We start from the raw sequence: 21,626 nt of genomic DNA, 5'->3' as shown, positions 1-21,626 counted from the left end.
TACCTGCCTCAAGGAGCTTTAATATTTCCTTTCTTACCACTTCTTTCATCTTAGGATTCAGCCATCGTTGGGGATCAATAACTGGTTTGGCGTCTTCCTCCAAATTTATTTTGTGTTGACATAGAGTAGGACTAATGCCCTTAAGGTCATCAAGAATATATCCAATAGCAGCATGGTGCTTCTTCAGAGTTTTCAATAATTTCTCTTCCTCCTTCTCTGAAAGGTTAGCACTAATAATAACAGGATATATCTTCTTTTCATCAAGATAAGCATATTTAAGAGTATCAGGTAATGGTTTAAGCTCAAACACGGGATCACCCTTGGGTGGAGGAGGATCCCCTAGGATTTCAACAGGCAAGTTGTGTTTCAGAATAGGTCCCTGTTTAAAGAATACTTCATCTATTTCCCTTCTTTCATTCATGAACATATCATTTTCATGGTCTAGCAAATATTGTTCTAAGGGATCAGTAGGAGGCACGGCAATAGAAGCAAGACCAATAATTTCATCTTTACTAGGCAATTCTTTATCATGGGGTTGTCTACGAAATTTAGCAAAATTAAACTCGTGAAACATATCCCCTAAACCAATAGAAACAATATCCTTATTGCAGTCTATCTTAGCATTGACAGTATTCAAGAAGGGTCTTGTCGTGGAATTGTCACGGCAGATGTCCTAGTGTGAGGACTTAGTCATGAGGCCAACACATCAATGTGGTAGCTTGAGAGGGGTTGATCTCGGGACAAGAGACGCGAGGTGGATCATCACACAAGACAAGGATTTAGACAGCTTCGGGCCCCGGGAAACATCATCCGGAATAGCCCTACATGTTGTTTGTGGCTAGGTATCATTATGCTCATGAGGGAGTCGCCGCATAAACCGGCTCTCCTCTAGTTGTGTCTAGCCTTAGCTATTATTTTCTGCCCCCCTTTGGGGAGCCCTGCCCCTCCTTATATATGTTGAAGGGGCAGTTTACATGACTAGTCCTAGTTGGATTAGGATTACTCTATTACAAGTGGAGTCCTAGTCTTGCTTCCTTTGTAGGAGAATATTCCTTGTGCTTTCCTCATAAACCGGCCCACCATTAACATGAACCGGCCTTCCGGGCCTTGGGCCTTGTCATCCGTCTGACCCGCCCGCCGGATCACCAGTGAGTCATAATGTTCAGGCGGGTTGCTTGTAAACCGCCAAGTCAGGGCGGGTCGCCAGTGAATCGCCAAGTGTCAGCCGGGTCTCAAGTAAACCGCCAAGTCCGGCCAGGTCATATTTCCGGCCGGGTCATACCGCGGGGTATATCCCCAACATTAGCCCCCAGTTTAATTTGGATTCATCCATGTTAAAGTGATCCTGATCATCCTTAAGTCCCTGTCATTTCCTTCTTCTAGAAAATCCGGGTCAATAGGCCAGTTTCATAATCAATTTGCTGACATTGGTTTGTCACAGAAAAAATATTATGAAGAATAATTCATTTGACTCAGCTCCCAATGCTTTAACAGAAATATTGGTCCTTAAAATACTCATCTGATCTTCAGCCGGTTTAAGGATGTAGAACTTGTCGATATAAGAATGTAGAACCTTGCCGGTTTATCATTACCGGTTTACAAATATTGATGGCACCGGGTCATAGTTGTAGTTAACATTAAGCTTGAAAATATACCTCTTATATGCCTATCACTTGTAGCCCCCAAGTCTTAAGAAGGTAGCATAGCAACAGCTTAAGACTTGCTTCAATATAAATATCACAATCTTGGAGAAATCCAATTTATTCATCCCAGTCATTAGTCATAAACTGAGTATTCCATATATGTAGCCCCCAAGTGCCGGGTTTTCATGCTTGCAGCAACCTGGGACTTGTAATTACCTGATGCTCATAAAACTTCAACCAGTGTAGCCCCCAAGGGCCGGGTCGTTATGCAATAATGAGCAGCGACTTTGTAAATATAATCATGTAAATTTTGAACAGCAACGTGTATCCCCCAAGGGCCAGCTCAGTAAGATAATATTGAGCTGGGACTTGATATATACTTCAATGCAAATAACATCATATGATGTAACCCCCATCATGGGGCTTGAACCCACGTCCACAAGGTTAAGAGCCTTGTGCTTTACCAACTGAGCAGTGGACCCTCACTACAAAAAAATACACTTCCGTGATGATACGTGTTTGTCATAGTAGGTCGCTTTTTTGTCATGCATGTACATCCATGACAAATTTATGACAGAATCAAGATAGTCATACCTGTGCTGTCGTAGAAGTGTTCCATGACATTACCAAAATTATCATCACAGAAGTGTCCACTTCCATGACAATAAATCGCGCGTCACAGAAGTGCTTTCGTCAAGGGTGACCGACACGTGGCATCCACCGTAATGGAACACCATTAAGCTATTGGGTCGGATTTTGGATCCGATAACCCGTTAACAGCCCCGACCAATGGGGATTTTCCACGTGTAAAATCATCATTGGCTAGAGGAAACACGTGTCGGCTCATCGTTGGGACAGATGTCATCCACTCACTGGACAGAAGGCGCCTATGATACGTCGACACGTGGCACGGCCCAACAGTGGCCCATTCCTGCGAAAAGGCCGGCCCATTTGACTTGGTCAAAAGCTGGCGGGCCGGCCCATGGAAAGCCTGTTAACGGCCTGTTCGCATATAGCCCATTTACAGCCCGCTAACCCAAGACCCGTTATGCCCTATCCGAATTAGGCCCAGTAGCGTCATCTGGGCCGTCCAATATGATTCTAGCCCGTTTTCATTTTTGGCCCATGTATTGCCCATGACGTCTTTCGGCCCATATGAGGCCCTTTGTAACTCTTGGCCCATTAGCGGCCCGTGCTGAAACTGTCCCATAATGAACAGTGTATTACTTTACACCCATTAACGGCCCGTGGTGAAACTGGCCCGTAATGAACAGTGTATCACTTTATACCCATTAATGGCCCGTTATTCCGTTGGGCCGTTTCCAGCCTAAGTTAACTTTCGGCCTTCTGAGGGCCCATTTATTCTTGGGCTCATTTGCAGCATTCGGTTACTTACGGCCCGTTACTGTCATTTTCTGTTTGTGGGCCAAATTCAGCCCATCGTTATAGTTGGCCCGTTTGTGGACCGTTAGTCTGTTGGGCCATTTTCATAGCATCACCAAATACGGCCCGTTATGGTCAGCCCATAAAACGTACGATTTCCATTAAAGGCCCGTATACGGCCCATTAAAGGCCCGTACAAGACCCATAAATGAGCCGACAGCCCATGGATCCTACGAGACGTACAAGGCCCATGGATCCTACGAGACGTACAAGGCCCATGGATCCTATGAGACGTAGAAGGCCCATGGATCCTATGAGACGTAGAAGGCCCATGGATCCTACGAGACGTAGAAGGCCCATGGATCCGACGACCCGTGAAGGGCCATGGTCGGGCGAATTGGCCCCCGTTTGAATGATATAGCATATTCAAAGAATTATCCTACTCAATACTATCACCTCTAAAAAGCCTACACTATTACAACAAAGAGATCAAGGCATAGAAAGGTAGAGTAATCCTACACTATACAATAAAGAAATTACAGCCGATTATACCCACTAGGCATTATGGTTCGGCACAGGTGATAATAAAGCATACACAAACAGCAAATTATGTACACTGGGCAAATACAGCTCATACATCATGGACGCGCATCAACTTAACTCCATTTGAACTATAATCTCTTCAGAAAATAGGATTGGTCGGATTCAGATAGCACAAATTTCAGTCTGCAAAATCTCCAATTCCTTCATGGTTACCTCAGTGTCTTGTTTCATTTTTTTGACTCCTGCATCTAATACCTGCATGTCCAGTCTCAACTTGTTGATTATACGTTGACAATCATGTACACGTTGTCTTTCCACCTCTAGTTGATGCTTGAGAACATCAGTACATTCCAATTCCAACCCATAATCATTCGGTAACGGCCATGCCGAACTGCTCACAGATCTTTGTGTTGATGTCACTTCATCCTCAAATGTTTCTGTAAGTACACATGACTAGGGCAAAAATATAGTTACAACAGTGAAGCGAACAAGACACTATTTTGTACTACATGGCAAAACAGGACTAACAATAATGTTACACGTCACTTTCAAAAAAAATGTTACACGTCATGAAGCATAAGCAGGTGATATTTTAAAAATTATAAAAAGATAGTCTGTGCAGCCTGCATACAGAAATCCCTCTTAGCTCACCAGAGGAGCATGATGTTGGGGCCCAATCGAAAACACAGACAAGTTACAAATTTAGACAGCACGTTGTGTATAAGTAAGCAAGCAGTTGGCCATTCTGTGCCTCAATTAAAGTCTTAGGGAGCATAATGAATAGCAGAGGGTTTCATACAAACATACTACAGCAGGCAAAACTGTGCAATCATTAGCATAGTATAAACTAGATTGTGAGCCTCATGCAATAATAGTTGGTTAATAGACTTCAAAGCTTCAGGCACACTTCGGCAGAGTAGTTAAATGGTAAGGCCTTTAATTATGTCAACTAATAGTGATACAAGTACCGAACATCAGGCATGATTATTTGGGTATCTCCTTAACTGAGGACAAATAAAGCAATTGAAAAGAGAAAATTAACTATGCCTGAAACAAACAAGGAATTGAATTGTTGAGTTGCATACAGTGACTTACCTTAGCAGGTTGAAGAGGCTCAGTGCAGCTCCTACTTCTCTTGTAAGGCTCCTTCCTAACATCTTGTACTTGGAAATCCTCAATCTTATCTTCATTGCACCCCCTCTGTAAGGTGACACAAACTAGTTACTCGTCTCCTTGGAAGATAAATATGCATACTTTCCAGTCTGTGAACACAAAAGGATGAGATTATAACAAAACAACACCACATAATTATGTCAACTAGTTACTCGTCTCCTTGGAAGATAAATATGCATACTTTCCTAACATACTTGCCTACTGTAGTGTACAACCAAACCTTTATGTCACCTATGAGTTAGACAAGGCCCCACTACAGCAGCCCTTAGTGTTTAAATCGTTGACAAGCTCTGTTAGAGTGTTAGGTCAAGAACAGCAAGTAATCAAAGCAAATAGTCCTAGTATGGCTGGCTGATGCAAACAAGCAATTGAACAGATGTGTGAGCAAATCTTACATATCAAGAAAAGAAGCAAAGAAGGAGGCTTAAAGACCATCACTTGACTGACCAGATTTAAGGGGCATTTAAACATCATGTGCAACGTATGAACTAACATAAACATTGCATATTCCAGATTCTACAATGGAATGCACATGTATTAGGTTATGCCATGTATGATGATGCCTAAATGTACAGATAGCAGGCAGGAGTGATTCATCATTGCGCGCACAATTGAATTGCATGTTAAGGGCCGGTTCGATTCCGCCTTTTCAGGGCATATTGTCAAAATAAGCCATAAAAGATGTAAAGAAGTCATTTTTTAGTTATGGGCTTGGGCTTAACTAATTTCGCTTTGGAGGGGGGTGTTTCGGGTAGAACCTCACTAAAAATTAAAGGGAAGGGGAATAGTGAAATGACTCTGTTGTCTGCCTATATTACACTCAAAATGCAACTGCTGACGCCCGTGTCACACCTGACCCTCAAGTAAAAACAAACACGCAATCATTCATTGCCCTGCCCGCTTGCATCTCCTCTCCCCTTTCCCTCTACCTCGATCCCCTGCCTGCAGCACTAGGGTTCCTCTAGCGAGTCATCGCCACTGGTGCACTACATCTTGTACTTTTTCATTGTGTAACCCTATCTGCAAGTTGACACTGCTAATTTCAGACATCTCTACATGATACTACATTGCATATCCCTTGCGCATATTTAAACCACCAATTAACGATTGTGTGCGTACCATAAACTAGCCATGACTCTGTATGATGGACTAGCAGGCACTCTAAGGGAGCCTAATGTAGTGCACTGGAATTCCTACATGCCACCTACGATTTTGTGTAATGTACTACCCCTATTCCTAAATATATGTCTTTGTAGAGATTCCAGTATGGACCACATACAGATGTATATAGATGCATTTTCGAGTGTAGATTCACTCATTTTGCTCCATATGTAGCCTATAGTGGAATCTCTAGAAAGACTTATATTTAGGAACGGAGGTACAAGGTAGTATCATGTATGACATCTACATATCTAATTTAGTAGCCAGTAGTAGAAATCATTGTCTGCACAAAGGGATTACTGGTCGAAAATCCTAGCAAAGCACGCTGACAGGCACAGAACAATAAAAGAGAGAGAGACGCGCTTACAAGATCATAGCAATGCCTCAGTCCAGGATCTTGGTTGGCCAAGCTGTTAGATCCAGAAGAAACATCGTCCTTTTAGTTTTTGCCAGCTGCATAACAGGTAACAGCGACCGGTTAGTATATTTGAAGTACATCGGGCAGGTGATGTTGGACGGGTTTAAAGGTGACAAGTACCTAGGCCGTGGCGGGTGCTTGGCATCTCTCTAGACTGTGGGAATCAGGTTAGAAACATCGAGGGTGATGACGCTGCGCTGGCTGTCGGGGTCCGATAAGGAGATCTAGAACCATCGAGTAGGGTGTTTGTGGAGCGGCTCCGGTAGGGTGGACTATGGTGTGGGCGAAGCGGATCTATGGCCGTGGACGAGGGCATAGGTGAAGCTGCACTGGTGGTTGGGTTAAGGATGGTGTCAACGATGCGGATCTGCGGCCGTGGATGGGGCGTCAGAAGCTGCTCCGGTGGTTGGGTTAAGGGTGGTGTCGACGATGCAGATCTGCGGCCATGGATGGGGCATCAGAAGCTGCTCCGGTAGGTTGGATGAGGGTGCGAGGAAGCGGATCTGAGGTCGTGGACTTGTGAGTTGGCAAAGTGGCCCCGGTAGGGTTGAGAATGGTATAGGCGAAGCTACTCCGGTAGGGTTGAGGAAGGTGTCGGTGAAGCGGCTCCGGTAGGGTTGAGGAAGGTGTCGGCGAAGAGGATCAGAGGCCGTCGACGGGGGCGTCGGTGGGGCGGCTCCGGGGGGTGTGGACGAAGTGTCTCTGGTGGGGAGTACAAATGAGCCGCTGCAGATGCGCGGCGGTTGACGAGAGTACCGGCGAAGCAGATCCGGCGCCGTGGACAAGGCCGGCACTGAATGGGTTGTGGTACAGTGGTGGATGAGCAGTCTACTTGTTTCTAGGGGAGGTGGGAGTGATAGATGCGGCCGCAGAAGTAGATCCGGCGAGGTGGACGCCGCTGGCAGTGAATGGGCTATGGTACGCCGGTGGATGAGCAGTCTAGGGTTTCGAGAGGGGAGGGGAGAAAGGGCGATGAAGTACGGACGGCGTGATGTAAGATGCTCTGGTGTTGTGGAGTTAGTCGTTTTTGCGGGAGGGGGAGAGGAAATGGGGGTGCCGTGTAGTGGGGGAACCGGAAGTTACCAAAGCAGCACCGAACTATCATGTAGATGAGGGCGGTATTGTAACTGTTGGTCTCCGTGCACCAAGGATAAAAGGGGGATTTCGCACGCTAAAGACTAAGGTGGCGGAAATTTTAGAAGGAGGCGGGAGATTTTGCCGCCCGCGGGATCGTTCGTATCTAGTTTCAACTAATTTTGGACCATGCTAGCGGGAAGGTCATGCTAGACTGTGTACACGGGGCACGCGTCAGCAATTAATAACTGGTGCGAAGTCCACCCCAAAAAAAGACAATAACTCGGGATGATGCGCCGATAACTTGGACGTTCACACGGGCGCGGCCAATCATACGGGTGTAGTGGTGCGTTCACAAAAAAGGGATCAAACGCTCAGCCTATGTATTTCTCGTGTAAATAGATAATTTAGTGCCATTGGTTATTTACTTTAAACATAATGCATTGACCTGTTAGTGTAGAGGCGCACAAAAAGAAATGGATATTGTAGTCAGCTACTTAAAAGTGTTACCTCATATGATTACATAGCCTCCATTTCATAAATTGCGTACCCGTTGAATTCATATATGAATATTACATATATTAATTCAAAATAGAAACTTAAATCATCCAAGACTAATGACTTTGAATGCAAGAGTAACAATGGTGCATGTTCATGATAGCTACATTGGTTGTTTGAAGAAACATCACTGTAACTTTGGCATGCACAACTAAAAAGGCTTATTTAAATAGAAAAAATGTGATATGTGAGTGTCCAATCTTTATAGCGTTGAATCGATATTGTACATTTGGCCACGATACGAAGTAGATATTGACTTATGTTCAAGCGATGCACGTCCACGATCGCTAGATAGTGATACGTGAATGAATTGTGCAATCTCTCTCACACGCATACATATCTCATTTCCCTGTGGGCATCGGAATCACACACGCGCACTTCGTGTATTTCTCTCCCTCCGTTAGGGTTAAATTCGTCTTTCTACCCCGTCCTACAAGTCTCTCACACAGAAACACACACACTCTCTATGTCTAACACGCCCACCCCTTTAATTCCGCCCACCCACAACCACTAATGTCTCTCACACATATGCTATCTACCTATCCCTTAATATAGCTAGATATGTGTCACACAAACTCCTTCTCCCTACTAGCAAGATGCCCATGCGTTGCACGGAACATCAAGATGCATTTGTATGAGAAGTTTATCTTGTGGGAGAAAAGGATGAACGAGGGAATGCCTTATTTGAAAATGCGGAGAGGGGTGTGGGTATCTTTTTGCAAAATTGCCATAGTTTCCTTCCTATCCGTCGGATATAAATTGCATGGCCTATATCGCAGGATGGCAGGAACACCAACATCACCAACTCTGTTTTTTATAAGAGTAGAGATATGTGAGTGTCACTGCCCCCCCCCCACACACACCCACACTTCCCAACACTGAAGGAGTAGGGTGACACCTCGATCTTGATACTAATCTATCGACTGGCTTCTCTCTCAAACATACACACACACACACTACCCGACACCGAAGGAGTAGGGTGGCACATCGATCTTGATAATAATCTATCTGCTCCTGTTTCAAACACACACACACACTCGCTAGTTTTGCCTCTGTGCCTACCGCGCACACTCTCGATACGTCTTTCTCTCCCTCCCCCCCCCAACAATGACACAGAAGGGTGACAACTCGATCTGATCATAATCTGTCAATTGGTTTCTCTCTCAAACATTGTGTCTCGGTGCCTCGCTCGGTAGCCCCCTCGATATGTAGACTTCTCGCGCGCGCACAGCTGTAGTGACGATGATGCTGAACCCAGTGTGCCTTGTTTTTACCGGCCTCATGTGATAGTTTTCACCCTGTTTTCTATTAATTAACAAGGCAACCTTTTCTTTGTTATTACTAGTGAATCTGAAATCATTCGGGGCAGACATAAAATATATCACTTCAACCCAATTATTGAAGCAACTATTTTAAAAGAAATAAGCTAGCTGCCCATGCGTTGCACGGAACATCAAGATGCATTTGTATGAGTAGTTTATCTTGTGAGAGAAAAGGTTGAACGAGGGAAGGCCTTATTTGCGAACGTGGAGAGACGTGTGGGTATATTTTTGCAAAATTGTCATAGTTTCTTTCCTATCCGTTAGAAATAAATCCGACAGCCTATATTGCAGGATGGCATGCACACCATCATCACCAACTCTGTTTTCTACTCCCTCCGTCCGAAAATACTTGTCATCAAAATGGATAAAAAGAGATGTATCTAAAACTAAAATACGTCTAGATACATTTCCTTTTATCCATTTTGATGACAAGTATTTCCGGACGGAGGGAGTATTTGTCTTATTAGAGATTTCAACAAGTGACTATGACCGGACCTTACCAACATACTCAAAAAAGTAGTCCATAATTTTGATGTTACCCTCTTTTCTTGGCGGTGTAGTGCCATCTGGATACCTCATAAATAAATAAAGTACTACATGGTACTAATATATGATATATGGCGCAGGAGTACTAAGTATTATTAATACAGTTTTGCTAGAACTCATCTAGATGAGATATAATTTGGTCTCATTCATCTTTTATAGCCATTGGATGTGATGCTATATAAGATGCGTGTGTGCTGACATGGGTTGTATTTGTTCTTGTGCAACGAACTGACCACTGCATGTCATGTTTGATAGTCTCAAGTCATTAAAAGCATACAAGCCCCACATCTCTTCTTGGTTGATTCCTCTATTTATGTCAAAAAATAAGAAACAACGTGAGAGTTAATGCACCACGCATATGTGTTTACTATTTGGTTTTCGTAAGATGACTTAATACTCACCTAGACGGAGGGAGTATTCGATTTGACAGCGAGCAGCGCAGTTCCCGATATGGCTTTAATGCAGACGAGGGAGGGAGTAGCGGTTCCTGATATGTTGAACGGCCAATGCATCCTGCTTCAATTAATGCATGAGGGAAGTAATGGGAGGAGGTCCGGGAAAAGAGGCTGCATGATGTGAATGCAACGCAGTTTGCCCTTATTGCCCTCATATAAAGGCGCCCCTCCATTCCAATGCATCTACCACATCGTACGCACCTAAGCATTTGCCTAAGCACCTACACTAAGCGCAAAAGAGCTCACTCCAAACCCATGGCGGCGATGCTCGTGAGCGGCCAGCGGCTGCGCCAGATGGTCCATGACGCCGGCCTGTGGCATGGTGCCGAGGATCGTCTCCAAACGGTGTTGGAGACCGGCCGGTGGATGGCCGGCTTCGATGCCAACTACGACTCTCAGTTGGACCAGATGATCGTTGCCACCAGCAACAAGTTCACCGTCCTCAAGAAGCTTGCAGACGACATCGCCGTACTCCTCCAGCCCACGCGCCCGGGCTCCTCATTGCCTGCCACCCTAATCGGCCTCCATGGCCGGAACCTCTTTTTCAAGCACTGGTGGCCCTGCGACTGCCCGCCGATGCCACGAAGAATGTCCACCTGGAGGTCGCGCTCGCCGCGAGGCGCCTCGCCCTGCAAGAATTCGTCGACCTACACATCCACATGTATGAGGAAATCGTGTACATAGGTATCTACAAGGCCAGTGAGGACGCTATGACATTGGCCTTCCTCAACCGGCTGGAAGCCTTGGATGCCTTTGCTGAGAAGCACCTCGACCTCGCCACAAAAGCCGCCGCTCCTTAGTCGCCGGTCGGTGGCCCGACGCACTAAATTGAGGAGGAAGAGGTCGTACGTTCGTGGATCCATCTTTCTTCTTGCCTTCTGTAACCACCACTATGATCGCATCATCGTGGCCTTAATTCTTATTGTGCTGTTGCATTCTCGTTCCAGTCAATACCGACATGTGCGATCCCTTTGCTTAATTATATGCATCACTGTAACTAGTACTCCATCCGTCAATTTATAAGTTGTGCTTACCTTTTCCATCAACTTCGTGCAATGCGCGGGCATCTTGCTAGAAGCACTAGAATACGTCTATATAATCCGTATGTGATAGTCCATTTAAAATCTCAAAAAAGACAAATATTTAGGTACGGAGGGAGTAATATATTAGGAGTATATCAAAACAATAGTGATTTCTTTCAAGTTTGTGAACAAATACTACTATTATACTACTTTGGATCCATCGCAACGCATGTGCACATTGCTGGTAAAAGGAAAAGGCCTGCCGTGTTTGCGTCGCACCCCCACACGCCCGGGAATCGGGAGTACAACATGGCCCGTCCGGCACGACACATAGCTTAGGGAAGGCGTGTTGCCTAGCATTTTCACTTTCATGTGGGACCGCCGTTGAGCAAACCGACACCCCGCCCGCCACCGGGTTGGAAAATAGAAATGAGGGGAAGATCTAGCTGTAGCACGGAAGCCAAGAAATTTGGTGTCAGACGGGGCTCGTTGATAGAGTAGGAGCATTCCGTACTAGTACTACTCCTACTAGTACCAAGTTTGTACTCCTAATACTATATTACTAGTACTACCACTATACAACTAGTAGGTACGTGCACGGCACAATATCGTAGGAACAAAAAACAGGAAGATCTTGTTTTGGGTGATTTATCTTTTTTCAATCAACGTAGTATGAATAATATGATGTGGGGGGCACCTATGAAGCTTATGTGGCTTGGTTGCATGGCTACGGAAGTTAGAGAAAAATAAATAGATAATATGTTTAGAGTGCACTCCACTAAATAGATATATATACTTTGGATCCATTGCAACAGACCGACACATCTATATCTATACCCCCTATATAGTGTGTGAAAAACTTTGAAAGTTGGTGGTTGGATGAAACCAATCCGACGATACAAAGATGGCATATCCGAGCACTACTGGCCGTTGGATATCATCCACCAGATTCTGCCACATGTATAATCTAGAAGACTCCATGCTTGAACTTAATTCATGACTAAGGGCCTCTTTAATTCATAGGATTGCAGAAACACGGGAATAGGAAAAAAGTAGGATTGGAATGGCATGTTCATTGGATCCCTATAGGATTTGAGTTTGTTTGATTGTGTCACATGAAAAACAAAGGATTTCTTTCAAGAGGTTGGAGTGCATGTTAGAATTCCTATGAAACGTAGTACAAATGAATCCTTAGGAAAATATTCTACATGATTCAATCCTACGAATCAAACGACCAACGTAGGAAAAATTCCTAAGGATTCTAATCCTTCAAAGATCCTATGAAAATTCTTTGAATCAAACAGACCCTAACTTTGCCACAACTAAGCTTAGGCAAAGTTATTATTTCTTCAAAACGAGAGAAACAAGTTGGCAAGCCTAAGGGAATCTTGCCACATTTTTTGTGTGTATGTCATGTGGGGCCTTAGTGTGGCTTGCCTAAGGTGTGGCCTGAATCAAACACTCGCCTAAGTTAATCAAACTTGCCTAACCTTACATTCCACCAGATTTTGCAACATGTTAGAATACAGAAAGCTCCACATGTAGAAGCATAATGCACAAACCACCAGAATCTCATGTGTGCAATGCACGTGTACCTTACTAGTACTAGTTGGTAGTAGTAAGAAACAAATTCCAGTTTTGGCACGAGCTCGTATTGCGGGAGCACCACAAGGCCTGCCGCAAGAGTTACATTTCCCTCTCGGGGCCCACGGGACCGAACTTCAGTGGCTTAGTGGTAGAAACAAGAAACATGATGGTCGTCGTGGTTCAACTTCCACGGACAAGTTGTCATGTCTGCTGACACATGTATATCAAAACTAGAGTGTTTATATTTCAAGCACGTGAACAAGTATTATTCTACTACTTTGGATCCATTGCAACGCACGGGCCAGCAATTTGGTAGTAGTAGTGTCCATCTCTATCTCTAGAGGCCTTCCCTCGTTCATCCTTTTCTCCCACAAGATAAACTACTCATACAAATGCATCTTGATGTTCCGTGGAACGCACAAGGATGTTTCCTTGGGGGTCTCTCCAGCGCGGCGTGGCCGTAGTTGCAAGTTGACGCCCCTTGAGATGCCGACGTTAACGGGCACTCGGATTTCCTCCGATGAGCAGGTAAGATGAATTTGATCACGTAGTAAATGCATTCTAAAGACTACTTCCGTGTCCATTTCCTAATTCTCCCCCTGTCCACTGTTTCACAGGTTAGGCTCGGTGCGAGTGGAGATTGGCTTGCATATGTACGGGAGGGTACCAACATCAATTTGCATAACATTTACAACGGTGAAACCGTTCCCGTAGAACCTTTGTCCAACATTGGGATCAGCCATGCAACGGGCCACCGCATGAATTGGTACGATGGAACCACAGTGAGATTGAATAAGATAGCACGAACCTTGCACATGGCGGTCAAAGGCGGACCATGCTGTCTGCGGCCGATTTGTTGTCGTATGAGTAGGAAGACCCTGTGCTCCTTTCTAACTGCATCTTCGCGGTGACAAACCAGGGGACTTATTTTGTATGGGACACATCCTACGATATACTCCCTCTCTCCCAGTTTATTTGTTTTGAATCTTTTCGTTTTATAAGTTTCAAATTCAAATTTAGAGCTCCCCATCACATGTTGAGATTACAATGTCCATTAAATTGTTGCGTGCATGTATAGTAAAGAAACAAATCTCGAGTTTGGCACGAGTTCGTGCTACGGGAGCACCACAAGCCCTGGCGCAGGAGTTACATTTCCCTCTCAGGGCCGTCGGGACTGAGCTTCAGCGCCTTACTACACCTACCTTTGAGTCAATAACATGTGGACCCGATAGGTGACTGGTCCACATGTAATGCTCCCATAGGTAGAGGGGCAGTGGGGCCAAGAGGGGTGAGGCGCAGGTCGGGGGACGTGTGGTTTCATGGGTTCAAGCGGCGTCGTGGGAATCGCGGGTGGCTGTGGTAGAAACTTGATGCTCGCCACATTTTAGGTGGCGCACATGTCATGCACACAAAGGCAGAGGGGCGGAGCGACCGAGAGGGGTGAGGCGGACGTCGGGGGGCGTGGTGCTGTGGGTTGGAGAGGCGTCGTGGGAATCGCGAGATGAAACGTGATGGTTGCCGTAGTTGAACTTCCATGGACAAGCTGTCATGTCTACGGACACATGCACTGCATACCGATCACTGGAAGGAGTAGCAGAGAAAGCTATATATATGCGGATAAATAGTTCCTTATAGTCAAGCGGACCCATGCTACTACTCTGTTCCAAAGACATGCACACCATTGAAATAGTCCATCTGTATCAATATACACTGAGAGGGAATAATTTTTTTACAAGAGAGGAAATAGTTCATCCATCCATAATGCCCTCCTGCTGGTGTAGCCTTTTCTTCTTCTTCTTCTTCTTCTTCTTCTTCTTCTTCTTCTTCTTCTTCTTCTTCTTGTTCTCATTCTCTGTGGGAGACGGCTTTGCAACAAGCTCTTTGGACCTTGCAGCTATCTCAAAACTCACACGGGCATCGAGGGCAGCATATTTTATCCGCTCGTATGTCAAGGGATAATTCTCCCATCCAGATGACCTTAATGCCACCGTCTCATCACCCTTCTGAAGATTTGTACCGAGCACAAAATTTGCTACGTCGAATAGGGATGGTGTCTGTTTATCACAAACTTCTACAGGAATTTTGATTCTGGTTTGTAGGTCAGTGATGCTATTCAAATTAAGGTTGTACGGCTCCAGCTTTTGTTTGTCCCCTTCGATGGCTGCCCCACAGAAGTATACGTCCTCCCGAGACAAGAAATTGTGAAGCTCACCTGGTACGGAGGGCGAGCGTATGATGTGGTACACCAAAACTTCATCTTCGAAGCACAGCTGAAGGACGGCGGCGCGCTGGATCTTCCCAGGGGCACGCTCCGTGTACTCTGTGTCGAGACCGATGACCCTCGTCTCTACCTTTTCGAGGGAGTTGGATACATTGTTGATCCACTGCCGAACAACCCTTGGGTGGACGGTGACGGTGGCAACTATGCGCATCGAGCCTTCGACGAGGACATGTTGGACGCTAAAAACCTGCATCTCGATCTCTATCGCCATTTGGAACCGCTGGAACGGAGGGCTATGGTTTGGAGAATTAGGATTAAATGGCTAGTCTAATTGAAGTAGTAGATGATTATTTAAAGAGGTTAAAACAATGTGAACACAGTGGGGTTTGTATGCAAATGAAGACGAAGGGGAGGTGAAGAAGCCGAGGAGAATCGGTTCCCGATGGAGAAGTAAATGGGAGAAGTGGCGTGCAGGCAGTTGATTAGACGGCTAGGTAGACTAAACGAACAGGCTATGCGGGTAGACTGATGAGTCGTACCTATTCGTGTACGTGCCCATCCTTCCTGATAGGTGGGACCTATGCAAACAGATAAAAAATGTGTTGTAGTTTTTTTTTTTGAGTGCGTGAGTGGGAGACACAACATTCTCTGGTTAAGGAATACTCCCTCCGTTTAGGTGAGTATAAGTCACCTTACGAAAATCAGGTTTTCCCAAAACCTTTAGGCGTGGAGCATTAACTTCCTGCTCGATCCCCTCCCAGCCTCGTTAGCCAGCGTTCTCTTCCTCTACTGCCGTGTTCTACCTTTCCATTTTTCCTCTTCTCAAGTGTGGAACGATCTGCATGCCGTCCTTGATGCACCAGAACGACCACTGCATGCATCGCGGCAGAGTGTTGATGGGCATGCACGAGAATTTGGTTCTGCTTGCAATATGGATGATACCTGAACGATGAAGTGAACAGGCATGGTAGCATGGGAGACCTATTTACGCTATACAATACTGGAGTAGTAGTAGTAGTAGTAGTAGTAGTAGTAGTAGTAGTAGTAGTAGTAGTAGTAGTAGTAGTAGTAGTAGTAGTACAACTATGGTACACTTGATGGTCAAAATACTATTCATCCGGTCCTCACAGTGAAGTGACAACACCCTGTGCCTGACACTAGTCCAGGCGGCGTGTTCGGGTTACCAAAGTCAGCCTCACCTTGTGCACAGTGCAGTCTATCACAGCCACTGTACAGCACATTGGCGCCTCGCCTCGTCTCCCTCTCCACTCCCATAGCACCACTCCATCTCCATCTCACTGTGCCCCCGTGTACCGTCGCCTCACTCGCCTCCCCCAGTACCACTATTCCCTCGCTAGCCGCTCCAGCACCGACATCCTTCTCCCCCGTAAATCAAGCCCCCTTCCAAACTCCACCATGTCCGAACGCGAACCGCGCAACATCCATATGAGCCACGATTGGAGCAATCTTCCCAGTGACATCCTCGACCTCTGTTGTTCGTGTATGGATATGTTGAGCGCCCTGCGGCTGGCTGCATGCTCGAGGGACATGCACACGACCATCGTTGAAGCAAGGCCTAAGCTTTTCAAGACACCCTGCTTGCTGCTATCTGGTCTTGCGAGATTGGCTCACCATGATACGGAGGCGTGCATGATGCCCCTCGACTTCAATCCAATCTCCATTAGCCGAAACTTCTTTGCGGGTATGTAGTGGGTCGCCGTACATCATTTCCCTCGACATCGATCCGATCACCATCGCCCAAAACTTCTTGGCAGGTATGTACTGGGTCGCCATGAACTCCCACTGGATGACTGCCTTCAGAGAAGACGGTAAAAAGTTGGTGCTCGTGAACTTCCAGACCTCCCATGAGATTATCCTTCCTCCGTTGGATTATATAGAGTATTACCATCACGGTCCAAGTCATCTAGATTACTACGTCAGTTGGATGGAGCTTGTTTTGTAGAAGATTGTAATCTGCCAAGTGCCCACACGACATGCGAATTACGCAGACTTCAAGCTAATTGCCTTGTTCGACCGCGGACTCGCCTATCTTTACGCCAGTGCCTTCTTTAGCTGGAGACAACTCGGCTCGCAGTGGATCATCATCAAAGCTGATACACACTTATGTGATTCTATTGAACACAATGGCATCATCTACGCGATCGACAAAGCAGATGGCACCACGTATTGCTGGGACAGCGCGTGTAAGTTGTTTCCTCTCATGTTAATGATGACGCCATGACACTGTTTGAACTTTTTGTGATGATTGGCATATCTCTGTTTGAGCAGAATTTGAGTAGAACTATGGCAATGTATTAGAGACGTCGTAAATCAGCTATATTTGGAATGAGTTAATTCATGTGATTGTGACCATGTCATTACAACCAATTTGTACCCTGAATAATCAAACGGTTAGGAATATATGGATATTATCCTTATTTTACAGTAATCCATATACTACTACTAAATATGAGTGTGTATCAATGGCCATGTTAGTTTCCTCATTTTCATGATGTAGAAACATGCACCACACTGTTGGTTTCATCTAACCATACATTAGGGAAGTAAATGTGCATATGGAGAACTCTATATTTGGAAGTAGTGAAATCCTACAATGCTTACCATGTGTACATACCTATATTCGCCCTTCAGCAATCAATGGCTAGAATAATATCCTCACAAAAATTTTGCCCACAGAACACGAGTATATAACAATGCATGGTCTGTTAGTAACCTTGAAGAATTTGTTTGTGAGGACAGAACATGATTACATAACATGCATGACATGGTAGTTTCTTGTGAAAAATCGATTGCGAGATAATATGAGTATAACCATGCATGGCACTTCTATATTTTCAAACCCAGTATACATTTCCCTGTATTTTCCTCCTAGTTCCAACAGGGACATATCAATGATGTTTCTTGCATTATCCTACTCATACTCTAAACAATGATGATCTTACATTAACAATGCCTGTCCTTTTTGATATGATGCAGTGTCCCTACAGTTACTGCCCTTTGTAATAACACCACCTTTGCCAAAAACAGGGAAGCACAACTGGTTCCTCACTCGATCAGACGACGGCAAAAGATTGATGATCATTCGGACACATGAGCCGGAAAAGTTATATTGCAAAAACCCCACTGTATACAAGCACCGTGTAATACGTGAGTATCCGGACAGTGGCTGTTACGTCTATGAGCAGGATACCAACTTGTTGGGGCCTTTAGGATTTTTTAGTTGGAGGAGGGTAAACAGCCTTGGTTCACACCCTCTGTTTCTCGGACTCAATTATCCGATTAACCAGGAGATCACCATTGGCAAGGACCTTGATGGCAGAGAGGCTCTGTTTGCTATGGAAAACTGTGTCTACACGGCGAGCCCTAGGAGTTCAGGAGCAAACTCCCCTGATTGTCAACAATACAGCATGCAGCCAAAAGAAGGTGAGAATGACAAAGGCATCTGGATTAACTTTGATCCTTGGATGTCTCAATTATGACAGGCAGTGATGTGGTTCGAGCCTTCAGGTTGATAGGTAATTGGGTTGTTGCATCGAAAGGGTGCAGTACCGGTGTCTCCGGATCACTGCTCGCTGAAGCGGGGCTGCAAATCATGATGGTGTTGGATCATCTTTTCGAATGACTTTGTTGTCTTTGCTGCTGGTTCTGGATGGGTAGTTCTTTCTTTTGTTATGCATATTCCTTGTCATTTGGTCATCCTCGTCTATGTCACTCTTATTATGTAATAGTTGCTTCTGTTTAGAATGTCATTCTCGTGTGGATCACGAGAGTCTGAGCGCTGCAGATGGGTGCGTTTTGGTGGTGTAGCAAGACTTCTTATGAACTATCATGTCTTGTTGTTTATGTCAGTAGTAGTCACTAGTCAGTGTTTGAAAGTTGTATATATCGTTGTTTCGAACTGTTTATTGTCTCGAACTACTGGTGGGCTAAATGAGGGCATCACCATTCTCTAGTGTTGAGAGTATATCTCCTTTTTTCAAGTTATATAATTTGAGATCAGTGTCTTTTCGATGATGTACACTTGTTTGGGCCAGTGAGGTGTCGTTGAATATGGGCCGAGTAGTAACGCAATGCCAAACAGGTCAATTATGACTCTCAGGCCGGGCTCTCAAAAGATCCTGAAAAAAGGTCGGGCTCTCCAAAAAAGAATGAATAAGGACTCTTAGGCCGACATGTGGGCGCCACCGGTGTTTTCGTGTGCTTGCGTGCCGAGAGCATATTGGCGCGTGCTCGAAATTCATGCTACCTTTTCATCCACAATCTCCCGCCCCTCCCCCACCTCTGGAATCTCGATTCCTACTCTAGTTCCCCCAAATCCCCCTCCTGTACTCCCTGTACTCAAGCGCACTATCATGTCGCCAGTCAACGCGGATCTCCGAGCCGGAGATCCTGAGGTCCGTCCTGCCTTCGGTCGTTGCGTGTTGTCGCTCAAAAGTGGCATGGCGGCGCTTGACGACTAGTTTGCCGGCAAAGTGCTGATGGTAACCATTAACGGCGACCGGCCTCCCGTCTCGCCGGATGACCTTATCAAAGCTCTTGGCATTGCGCACGGCATCCAAATAAGTGACTTTCTCGTCGAAGTCTATCTGCCACCGGCTGATTTCTTTGTCAGGTTCCGGACAACTTTCGACTGCAGTCGTGTGTTCGAATCTTCCCGGCGTTTGTTCTACGATGGCGCGATGGTGAGCTTTGATCGGTGGCACCCAGGATGGGGCTCGGTGCCCTCTGAGCTTGAGTTTTTAACAAAGATTACCTTCCACGGCATGCCTCGACGTGCTTGGAACAGCGAGTCCATGAACAAGATTATCAACGACCTTGGAGGTGAGCTCGTAAGTATGTTTGTTCCTCCAGACAGCTAGGCTCTGACGGTTATGGCATGGATGAAGAAGCCGTCCACCATACCGAAGGTGATTGGTGTTGAGATACCGGTGCAGGAACCGGGGTTGTACTATTCGTCGCCACCAAGGCCGCCGCGGACCATGTTAGGGATGTACCTGTATCGAGTGTTCGTGCATGTTCGTGCATAACGACGTCCATTACAGGAGTCAATGACAGACTTTCCCCGTGTTGCTCGGAACGATGGATGGCACAGGGCCTACTCCATTGCGCGGTGGAGGCCACTGCTTCTTTAGGAGAAGAGGCTAGGCTGGCTGCCTGGATGTGCTCTAATTTGAGGTAACAACTGAATCTTGTCAGATACTAGTTAAATCCGAGCTATGGGTGTGAAGCACTGATATGCCAGTACATTTGATTGTGACCTGTTCTAATTTTGTACCTGAACTTTTTTTTAGAAAGGGCTGTACGTCAACTTAATATGCTAGGAGAACTTATTGTGTTGTCTGTCTGTTTTCTTTGCACAACATTCAAGTTATTTCCCCGTCATTGATAAAGACGATGAACCGTTATGTATGACTTCGTTGGTTTCAACATAGCCCTTCCCGTAGTGATCCACTGCTTCCATCCTGATTGTGCCGCCTGCGTGAAATTTTTGTATGCAAGTTCAGTGTGCTATGATGTTCTATATGATTGTGTCAACTATATAAGTTTTTACTGAGCATCAGCAATGCATATGGCTGAAAGATGTACTTACGAGCATCGGCCGATGGGTCTCTCTCTCTCTCTCTCTCTCTCTCACACACACACACACGCACAAGTGGGACCCGTTGAATTATTTATTTGCTCGTGACAGCTTTTAATTAGGTTCCACTGTAATCTAACGTTTTTCTTTAGTTATTAATTGAGCTCAGTGACTTCAAAAAGTTGTACAGAAGCCTTGTTTGGGCCTTTCCGGCGTCGCTGAATGTGGGCTGAGTAACATGTTAGGTTGTACTGTACCACACAGGCCTTTTTCGCTTTTTTTAAATAATACATTTTTTAATTAATTTTCATAAATATTACGCTAGGTAAAAAAATTTCAAAAATAATACACCGTCCGCCCGCTGCAGGCCGACTGGGCCTAGTCGGCCCACAGCAGGCCGATTGGATTCCAGTCGGCCTACAGCTGGCCGACTGGCCCCTGTCGGCCCACTGTGGGCCGACTGGAGCTAATTGGCTCGTTGTGGGCTAATTGTTTTTGCAAAAGTGTTAATCATGTATTTAAAAAATCTGTGTATTGTGACCTCCTCCGCTCGCTGTGGGCCCACTGTTGACTAAAAAATATGTTTTAAAAAGTATTAATCATGTATTTAAAAATTGTTAAATGTGTGTATAAAAATGTTCCTTATTTATACAAAAAAAATTAAATGTGTGTATAAAAAATAGCTTTTTTCAACATCAGCAATGCAACTGGGCCGACAGTTGTACACAATATCCGGGTCAACTTGTTATTCTCCGCCCCGCTGGGCTGCAAACTTTCCTAGGAGGTATGCATTAGGCTTAACAAGAAAATGGACTTTAATAAATAATAAATGGGATGTAATTATAATAACTGGACAGTTACTATGCACCAAACACGTAATTAGTTTGAAAAATATATTATTTTTGGAATTTGGAAATTTTA

Source organism: Triticum urartu, chromosome 4A (assembly GCF_056163025.1).
Source record: "Triticum urartu cultivar PI428250 chromosome 4A, HENAU_Tu73, whole genome shotgun sequence".
NCBI lineage: Eukaryota > Viridiplantae > Streptophyta > Magnoliopsida > Poales > Poaceae > Triticum > Triticum urartu.
The sequence above is the reverse complement of the archived record's forward strand: the minus strand, read 5'-3'. Positions refer to the sequence as shown.